The sequence below is a fragment of the Mustela putorius genome, unplaced genomic scaffold (genome assembly GCF_011764305.1).
Source record: "Mustela putorius furo isolate JIRA1106 unplaced genomic scaffold, ASM1176430v1.1 tig00003846_pilon_pilon_pilon, whole genome shotgun sequence".
Lineage (NCBI taxonomy): Eukaryota > Metazoa > Chordata > Mammalia > Carnivora > Mustelidae > Mustela > Mustela putorius.
Window position 1 is genome coordinate 13,496,384 of NW_025421999.1, and position 8,974 is coordinate 13,505,357.

Here is an 8,974-nt window from a genome sequence, read left to right on the forward strand (position 1 = left end):
TTGGTTTTTTTACAGACTTGTTTGCTCTTTGACACTTAAAATATTAAGGTATGATGTATATACAGTAAAATTCACCCCGGTTCATAATGTATAATTCTGCAGTTTCTGACAAACACACTACCAAGTAACCACTGCTACAATCAAAACATAAAACAGCTCCTTCACTCCAAAAAACTCCCTTGTGACCCTTAGTAGTCAACCCCTCCACCAGCTCCTAGTCCCTTGCAACAACTGTTTTATCTCCTTATAGTTTTGCCTTTTCAAGAATATTATAAAAATGACTTGATTCCAGATTTTGATTTGATTTTATCTGATTCCGGATTCTTTCACTTAGTAGAATGCATATAAGAGTTATCCATGTTGTGTGTAGTTCATACATTACTGAGTAGTAATTTTATTTCTTTGTATGGATGTACCAGATTTGTTTATGCATTCTCCAGCTGAAGGATATTTGGGCGATTCCCAATTTGGAGCAATTATAAATAAAGCCACTATAAATATTTGTGCACAGATTTTTGTGAGGAGCGCAGAATTTCATTATGCTTGTATAAATACCTAGGAATGAGATGGCTGGGTCTTATGGTAAGTATAACTAACATTGTGAGTCTACCAGAGTGTTTTCTAAAATATCTGTATCATTTTACATCCCCAGAAGCAGTGTATGAAATTTCCAGTTGCTCCACATCCTAACCTGCACTTGGGATGGTCAGTCTTTTAAATGTTAAACCTTCTAGTAGGTTAGCATCTCAGTGGTGTTTTTATCATTTCCCTAATGGCTAATGATACAGAGCTTTACTTTCATGTTTATTTGAGATTTGCATATCTTCTCTGAGGAAGTATCTACTTAAATCTTTTATCCCCGGTCACCTGGGTGACTCATTGGGTTAAGCGCCTCTCTTTGGTTCACATGGCTACCCTAAGGTCCCAGGATCAAATCCTACATTGGGCTCCCTGCTCATCAGGGAACTGGCTTCTCCTTCTCCTCCCTGCTCCTGCTCTCACTATCTCTGTTTCTCTCTCTCTCCCCAATAAATAAATAAAAATCTTTAAAAATAATAAAATAAAAAATAAATCTTTTATCCATTTTGTATGGGGCTTTGTCTTACTGTCCCAATAAATAAATAAAAATCTTAAAAAAATAAAATAAAAATAAATCTTCTATCCATTTTGTACAGGGCTTTTTTAGTCTTACTGGGTTTTGAGATTTTTTAAAAAACATATTCTGCATATATACGAGTTCTTCTATATGTGATTTGCAGATTTGTTCTCCCAGTTCATTCTCTTAACAATGTCTTTTGAAAGGGAGAAATTCTTAATTTTGATGAAATACAATTTATTGTTTTTTCATTTATGGTTCATACGTTTGGTGTCATAGCTAAGAAATCCCTGTTATATCAGTTTCAGGTGTACAATATAGTGATTCACCAATTTCATATATTACTCAGTGCTTGTCAAAATAAATAAATGTACTCTGAATCCCCTTCACTATACCTATTTCACCCACTTCCCCTGTGTTAACCATCAGCCTGTTCTCTATAACCAAGAGTCTGTTTCTTGTTTTGTCTCTTTCTCTCTCTCTCCTTCTCCCCTCTGTTTTTACTTTGCTCATTTGTTCTGTTTCTTAAATTCTACATATGACTGAAGTCATATGGTATTTGTCTTTCTCTGACTTATTTTGCTTAGCATTATATTCTCTAGCTCCATCCATGTTGTTGCAGATGTGATTGCTACTTTTAAAAATGTAGTCACAATTGGGAAACTATAATTATTTCAGTCAAGTTGCTAATGTTTTATTTTGTTTTTAATACATAAAGATCTCATAAAATGAGCTTAGAACTGTTCTTTCCTCTTTTATTTTTTGGAGGAGTTTGAGAATGATTGATATTACAGTTCTTCTTTAAATATTTGATAGAATTCACCAGTGAAGTCACCAGGTCCTGGACTTTAGTTTGTTGGTTTTTGATTACTTATTCAATCTCCTTACTAGTAATTGGCCTGTTCAAATTTTCTATTTCTTCATGATACAATGGTGGTAAGTTGTATGTTTCTAGGAAATTATTCATTTCTTCTAGATTGCTCCAATTTGTTGACTTAATTTTATGATAGCTTCTTATGATCCTTTGCATTTATGTAGTGTCAGTTACAATGTCTCCTCTTTTTTTACTTACTTGAAACATCTTTTTATTTTTCTTGGTAAGTGCAGCTAAGAGTTTGTCTATTTTGTTTATTTAAAAAAAAAAAAGCTTTTAGTTTGATGGATATTTTCTAATGTCTTTTTAGTTTCTATTTCTTTGTTATTTCCTTCCTCTTCCTAACTTTGGGTTTGTGTGCTCTTAGTTGTTTGAGATATAAATGTTGTTTATTTGAGATTGTTTTTCTTAATATAGGCGCTTATCACTATAAACTTTCCTCTTAAAACCACTTTTGCTGCATCCCATAAGTTTTGTTATACTCTGTTTCAATTTTCTTTTGTCTCAAGATATTTTTATATTTCTGACTTTTACCCACTTGCTGTTTAGTAACATATTCCTTAATCTCTACATATTCATGAATTTTCCAATTTCCTTTGTGTAACTGATTTCTAGTTTCACACCGCTATGCTTGGAAAATGTGCTTGATATGACTTCAATCTTTTTTAAACTTATTAAGACTTGTTTTGTGGATTAACATATGATGTACATGAAGAATGTTTCATGTGAGCTTGAGAAAAATGTGTATTATGCTTCTATTGAGTGGAATATTCTGTATACATCTGTTAGGCCCGGATGGTCTAGCATGTAGTTTAAATCCAATGTTTTCTTACTGATTTCCATCCAAATGATTTATCCATTATTGAAAGTGGATATTGAAATACCCTCCTATTATTCTATTGGTATTTTTCCTTTCAGATCTGTTAATAATTGCTATATATATTTAGGTGCTCCTATGTTGAGTCTTATAAATATTTACAATGTTATATATTTTTGATGAATTGACCACTTTATCATAATATGATGTTTTTGTCTCTTGTTACAGTTTGGCTTAAAGTCTATTTGTCTGATATAAGTATAATGACCCTTGCTGTTTTTTGGTTTCCATTTGGATGGAATATCTTTTCTCATCTCTTCACTTTCAGTTTATGTGTTTCTTTAACACTAAAGTGAGTTTCTGGTAGGTAACATATACTTGGTTCCTTTTCTTTTTAATCCATTTAGTCAGTTATGTCTTTTTTTTTTTACGTTTTTGTTTATTTATTAATTTTGAGAGAGATGGAGAATGTGAGGAGGGGCAGGGGTAGAGAGAGAGAGAGAATTTCAAGCAGGCTCCATGCTCAGTGTCAAGCCCAATGCAGGACTCAATCTCAAAACCCCAAGATTACAACCTGAGTTGAAATCAAAAGTCAGAAACTTAGCTGACTGAGCCATCCAGGCACCCCTCTGTGTCTTCTGATGAGAGAATTTAGTCCATTTCTGTTTCAAGTTATTATTGACACGTGTGAACTTACTGTTGCCATTTTATTAATTGTTTTCTCACTGCTCTGTAATTCCTTTCTTCTTCTCTTCCTCTCTTTCTTTGTGATTTGATGAATTTCTACAATGGTATGCTTTTTCCTGGTGGAGGGTAGGGGGAGACACAAGAGCCGTCCTCATAATGAATCACAATATTAAATGTTACATTTACTTCCTTTAAGATTTTATTTTGTAAAGCCACTCTTTTTTTTTAATTTATTTTTTATTTATTTTCAGCATAACAGTATTCATTATTTTTGCACCACACCCAGTGCTCCATGCAATCCGTGCCCTCTACAATACCCACCACCTGATTCCCCCAACCTCCCACTCCCCCGCCACTTCAAACACCTCAGATTGTTTTTCAGAGTCCATAGTCTCTCATGGTTCACCTCCCCTTCCAATTTCCCCCAACTCCTTCTCCTCTCTAACTCCCCATGTCCTCCATGCTATTGTTATGCTCCACAAATAAGAGAAACCATATGATAATTGACTCTCTCTGCCTTATTTATTTCACTCAGCATAATCTCTTCCAGTCCCCTCCATGTTGCTACAAAAGTTGGGTATTCATCCTTTCTTTTATTTTTTTTTAATTTTTTATTTTTTATAAACATATATTTTTATTCCCAGGAGTACAGGTCTGTGAATCACCAGGTTTACACACTTCACAGCACTCACCAAAGCACATACCCTCCCCAATGTCCATAATCCCACCCCCTTCTCCCAAACCCCCTCCCCCCAGCAACCCTCAGTTTGTTTTGTGAGATTAAGAGTCACTTATGGTTTGTCTCCCTCCCAATTCCATCTTGTTTCATTGATTCTTCTTCTACCCACTTAAGCCCCCATGTTGCATCACCACTTCCTCATATCAGGGAGATCATATGATAGTTGTCTTTCTCTGCTTGACTTATTTCGCTAAGCATGATACGCTCTAGTTCCATCCATGTTGTCGCAAATGGCAAGATTTCATTTCTTTTGATGGTTGCATAGTATTCCATTGTGTATATATACCACATCTTCTTGATCCATTCATCTATTGATGGACATCTAGGTTCTTTCCATAGTTTGGCTATTGTGGACATTGCTGCTATAAACATTCGGGTGCACATGCCCCTTTGGATCACTACGTTTGTATCTTTAGGGTAAATACCCAATAGTGCAATTGCTGGGTCATAGGGCAGTTCTATTTTCAACATTTTGAGGAACCTCCATGATGTTTTCCAGAGTGGCTGCACCAGCTTGCATTCCCACCAACAGTGTAGGAGGGTTCCCCTTTCTCCGCATCCTCGCCAGCATCTGTCATTTCCTGACTTGTTGATTTTAGCCATTCTGACTGGTGTGAGGTGATATCTCATTGTGGTTTTGATTTGTACTTCCCTGATGCCAAGTGATATGGAGCACTTTTTCATGTGTCTGTTGGCCATCTGGATGTCTTCTTTGCAGAAAGGTCTGTTCATGTTCTCTGCCCATTTCTTGATTGGATTATTTGTTCTTTGGGTGTTGAGTTTGCTAAGTTCTTTATAGATTCTGGACACTAGTCCTTTATCTGATATGTCGTTTGCAAATATCTTCTCCCATTCTGTCAGTTGTCTTTTGATTTTGTTAACTGTTTCCTTTGCTGTGCAAAAGCTTTTGATATTGATGAAATCCCAGTAGTTCATTTTTGCCCTTGCTTCTCTTGCCTTTGGCGTTGTTTCTAGGAAGATGTTGCTGAGGCTGAGGTCAAAGAGGTTGCTGCCTGTGTTCACCTCAAGGATTTTGATGGATTCCTTTCGCACATTGAGGTCCTTCATCCATTTTGAGTCTATTTTCGTGTGTGGTGTAAGGAAATGGTCCAATTTCATTTTTCTGCATGTGGCTGTCCAATTTTCCCAGCACCATTTATTGAAGAGGCTGTCTTTTTTCTATTGGACAGTCTTTCCTGCTTTGTCGAAGATTAGTTTTTCGGTGCCCGAGCGGCTTGTAGCACATGCGTGGTGATGCTTCTGGGCTCTGCTGTGCCCGCTCGTTGCCTCGGCCGATGCTGCCTCAAGCCGTCGCCGCCGCCGGGTGGGCCCGGCCGGGGGGGGGGGCCCGGGCGCCACACGACTTTTTCGGTGCCTGAAAGTAAACACGCCATTAAGATGGCGGCTGAATGTGAGCCAGTAGGCGGAACTTAGGATTTTTTATCTATGTGGCTGCGAGTGATTGGTTGTGCAACCTTGGTATATATATAGACATGCACGGGCGGGGGAGAAGAGTTGAGTTGACTGTAGAGTTGAGGGTCTATTTCTGGGCTCTCTATTCTGTTCCATTGATCTATGGGTCTGTTTTTGTGCCAGTACCATGCTGTCTTGATGATGACAGCTTTGTAATAGAGCTTGAAATCCGGAATTGTGATGCCACCAACTTTGGCTTTCTTTTTCAATATCCCTTTGGCTATTCGAGGTCTTTTCTTGTTCCATATAAATTTTAGAATTATTTGTTCCATTTCTTTGAAAAAGATGGATGGTACTTTGATAGGAATTGCATTAAATGTGTAGATTGCTTTAGGTAGCATAGACATTTTCACAATATTTATTCTTCCAATCCAGAAGCATGGAACATTTTTCCATTTCTTTGTGTCTTCCTCAATTTCTTTCATAAGTACTTTATAGTTTTCTGAGTATAGATTCTGTGCCTCTTTGGTTAGGTTTATTCCTAGGTATCTTATGGTTCGGGGTGCAATTATAAATGGGATTGACTCCTTAATTTCTCTTTCTTCTGTCTTGTTGTTGGTGTAGAGAAATGCAACTGATTTCTGTGCACTGATTTTATATCCTGACACTTTACTGAATTCCTGTATAAGTTCTAGCAGTTTTGGAGTGGAGTCTTTTGGGTTTTCCACATATAGTATCATATCATCTGCAAAGAGTGATAATTTGACTTCTTCTTTGCCGATTGGATGCCTTTAATTTCCTTTTGTTGTCTGATTGCTGAGGCTAGGACTTCTAGTACTATGTTGAATAGCAGTGGTGATAATGGACATCCCTGCCGTGTTCCTGACCTTAGCGGAAAAGCTTTCAGTTTTTCTCCATTGAGAATGATATTTGCGGTGGGTTTTTCATAGATGGCTTTGATGATATTGAGGTATGTGCCCTCTATCCCTACACTTTGAAGAGTTTTGATCAGGAAGGGATGCTGTACTTTGTCAAATGCTTTTTCAGCATCTATTGAGAGTATCATGTGGTTCTTGTTCTTTCTTTTATTGATGTGTTGTATCACATTGACTGATTTGCGGATGTTGAACCAACCTTGCAGGCCTGGAATAAATCCCACTTGGTCGTGGTGAATAATCCTTTTAATGTACTGTTGAATCCTATTGGCTAGTATTTTGTTGAGTATTTTCGCATCTGTGTTCATCAAGGATATTGGTCTATAGCTCTCTTTTTTGATGGGATCCTTGTCTGGTTTTGGGATCAAGGTGATGCTGGCCTCATAAAATGAGTTTGGAAGTTTTCCTTCCATTTCTATTTTTTGGAACAGTTTCAGGAGAATAGGAATTAGTTCTTCTTTAAATGTTTGGTAGAATTCCCCCGAGAAGCCGTCTGGCCCTGGGCTTTAGTTTCTTTGGAGATTTTTAATGACTGTTTCAATCTCCTTACTGGTTATGGGTCTGTTCAGGCTTTCTATTTCTTCCTGGTTCAGTTGTGGTAGTTTATATGTTTCTAGGAATGCATCCATTTCTTCCAGATTGTCAAATTTGTTGGCATAGAGTTGCTCATAGTATGTTCTTATAATAGTTTGTATTTCTTTGGTGTTAGTTGTGATCTCTCCTCTTTCATTCATGATTTTATTTATTTAGGTCCTTTCTCTTTTCTTTTTGATAAGTCGGGCCAGGGGTTTATCAATTTTATTAATTCTTTCAAAGAACCAGCTCCTAGTTTTGTTGATTTGTTATATTGTTTTTTTGGTTTCTATTTCATTGATTTCTGCTCTGATCTTTATGATTTCTCTTCTCCTGCTGGGCTTAGGGTTTCTTTCTTGTTCTTTCTCCAGCTCCTTTAGGTGTAGGGTTAGGTTGTGTACCTGAGACCTTTCTTGTTTCTTGAGAAAGGCTTGTACCGCTATATATTTTCCTCTTAGGACTGCCTTTGTTGTGTCCCACAGATTTTGAACCATTGTATTTTCATTATCATTTATTTCCATGATTTTTTTTCAATTCTTCTTTAATTTCCTGGTTGACCCATTCATTCTTTAGAAGGATGCTGTTTAGTCTCCATGTATTTGGGTTCTTTCCAAACTTCCTTTTGTGGTTGAGTTCTACCTTTAGAGCATTGTGGTCTGAAAATATGCAGGGAATGATCCCAATCTTTTGATACCGGTTGAGTCCTGATTTAGGACCGAGGATGTGATCTATTCTGGAGAATGTTCCATGTGCACAAGAGAAGAATGTGTATTCTGTTGCTTTGGGATGAAAGTTCTGAATATATTTGTGATGTCCATCTGGTCCAGTGTGTCGTTTAAGGCCTTTATTTCCTTGCTGATCTTTTGCTTGGATAATCTGTCCATTTCAGTGAGGGGAGTGTTAAAGTCCCCTACTATTATTGTATTATTGTTGATGTGTTTCTTTGATTTTGTTATTAAATGGTTTATATAGTTGGCTGCTCCCACGTTGGGGACATAGATATTTAAAATTGTTAGATCTTCTTGTTGGGCAGACCCTTTGAGTATGATATAGTGTCCTTCCTCATCTCTTATTATAGTCTTTGGCTTAAAATCTAATTGATCTGATATAAGGATTGTCAATCCTGCTTTCTTCTGATGTCCATTAGCATGGTAAATTCTTTTCCACCCCCTCACTTTAAATCTGGAGGTGTCTTCGGGCTTAAAATGAGTTTCTTGGAGGTAACATATAGATGGGTTTTGTTTTTTTATCCATTCTGATACCCTGTGTCTTTTGACAGGGGCATTTAGCCCATTAACATTCAGGGTAACTATTGAGAGATATGAATTTAGTGCCATTGTATTGCCTGTAAGGTGACTGTTACTGTATATGGTCTCTGATCTTATCTGATCTACCACTTGTAGGCTCTCTTTGCTTAGAGGACCCCTTTCAATATTTCCTGTAGAGCTGGTTTGGTGTTTGCAAATTCTTTCAGTTTTTGTTTGTCCTGGAAGCTTTTAATCTCTCCTTCTATTTTCAATGATAGCCTAACTGGATATAGTATTCTTGGCTGCATGCTTTTCTCATTTAGTGCTCTGAAAATATCATGCCAGCTCTTTCTGGCCTGCCAGGTCTCTGTGGATAAGTCAGCTGTCAATCTAATATTTTTACCATTGTATGTTACAGACTTCTTTTCCCTGGCTGCTTTCAGGATTTTCTCTTTGTCACTGAGACTTGTAAATTTTACTATTAGGTGACGGGGTGTGGGCTTATTCTTATTGATTTTGAGGGGCATTCTCTGAACTTCCTGAATTTTGATGCTCGTTCCCTTTGCCATATTGGGGAAATTCTCCCCAATAAT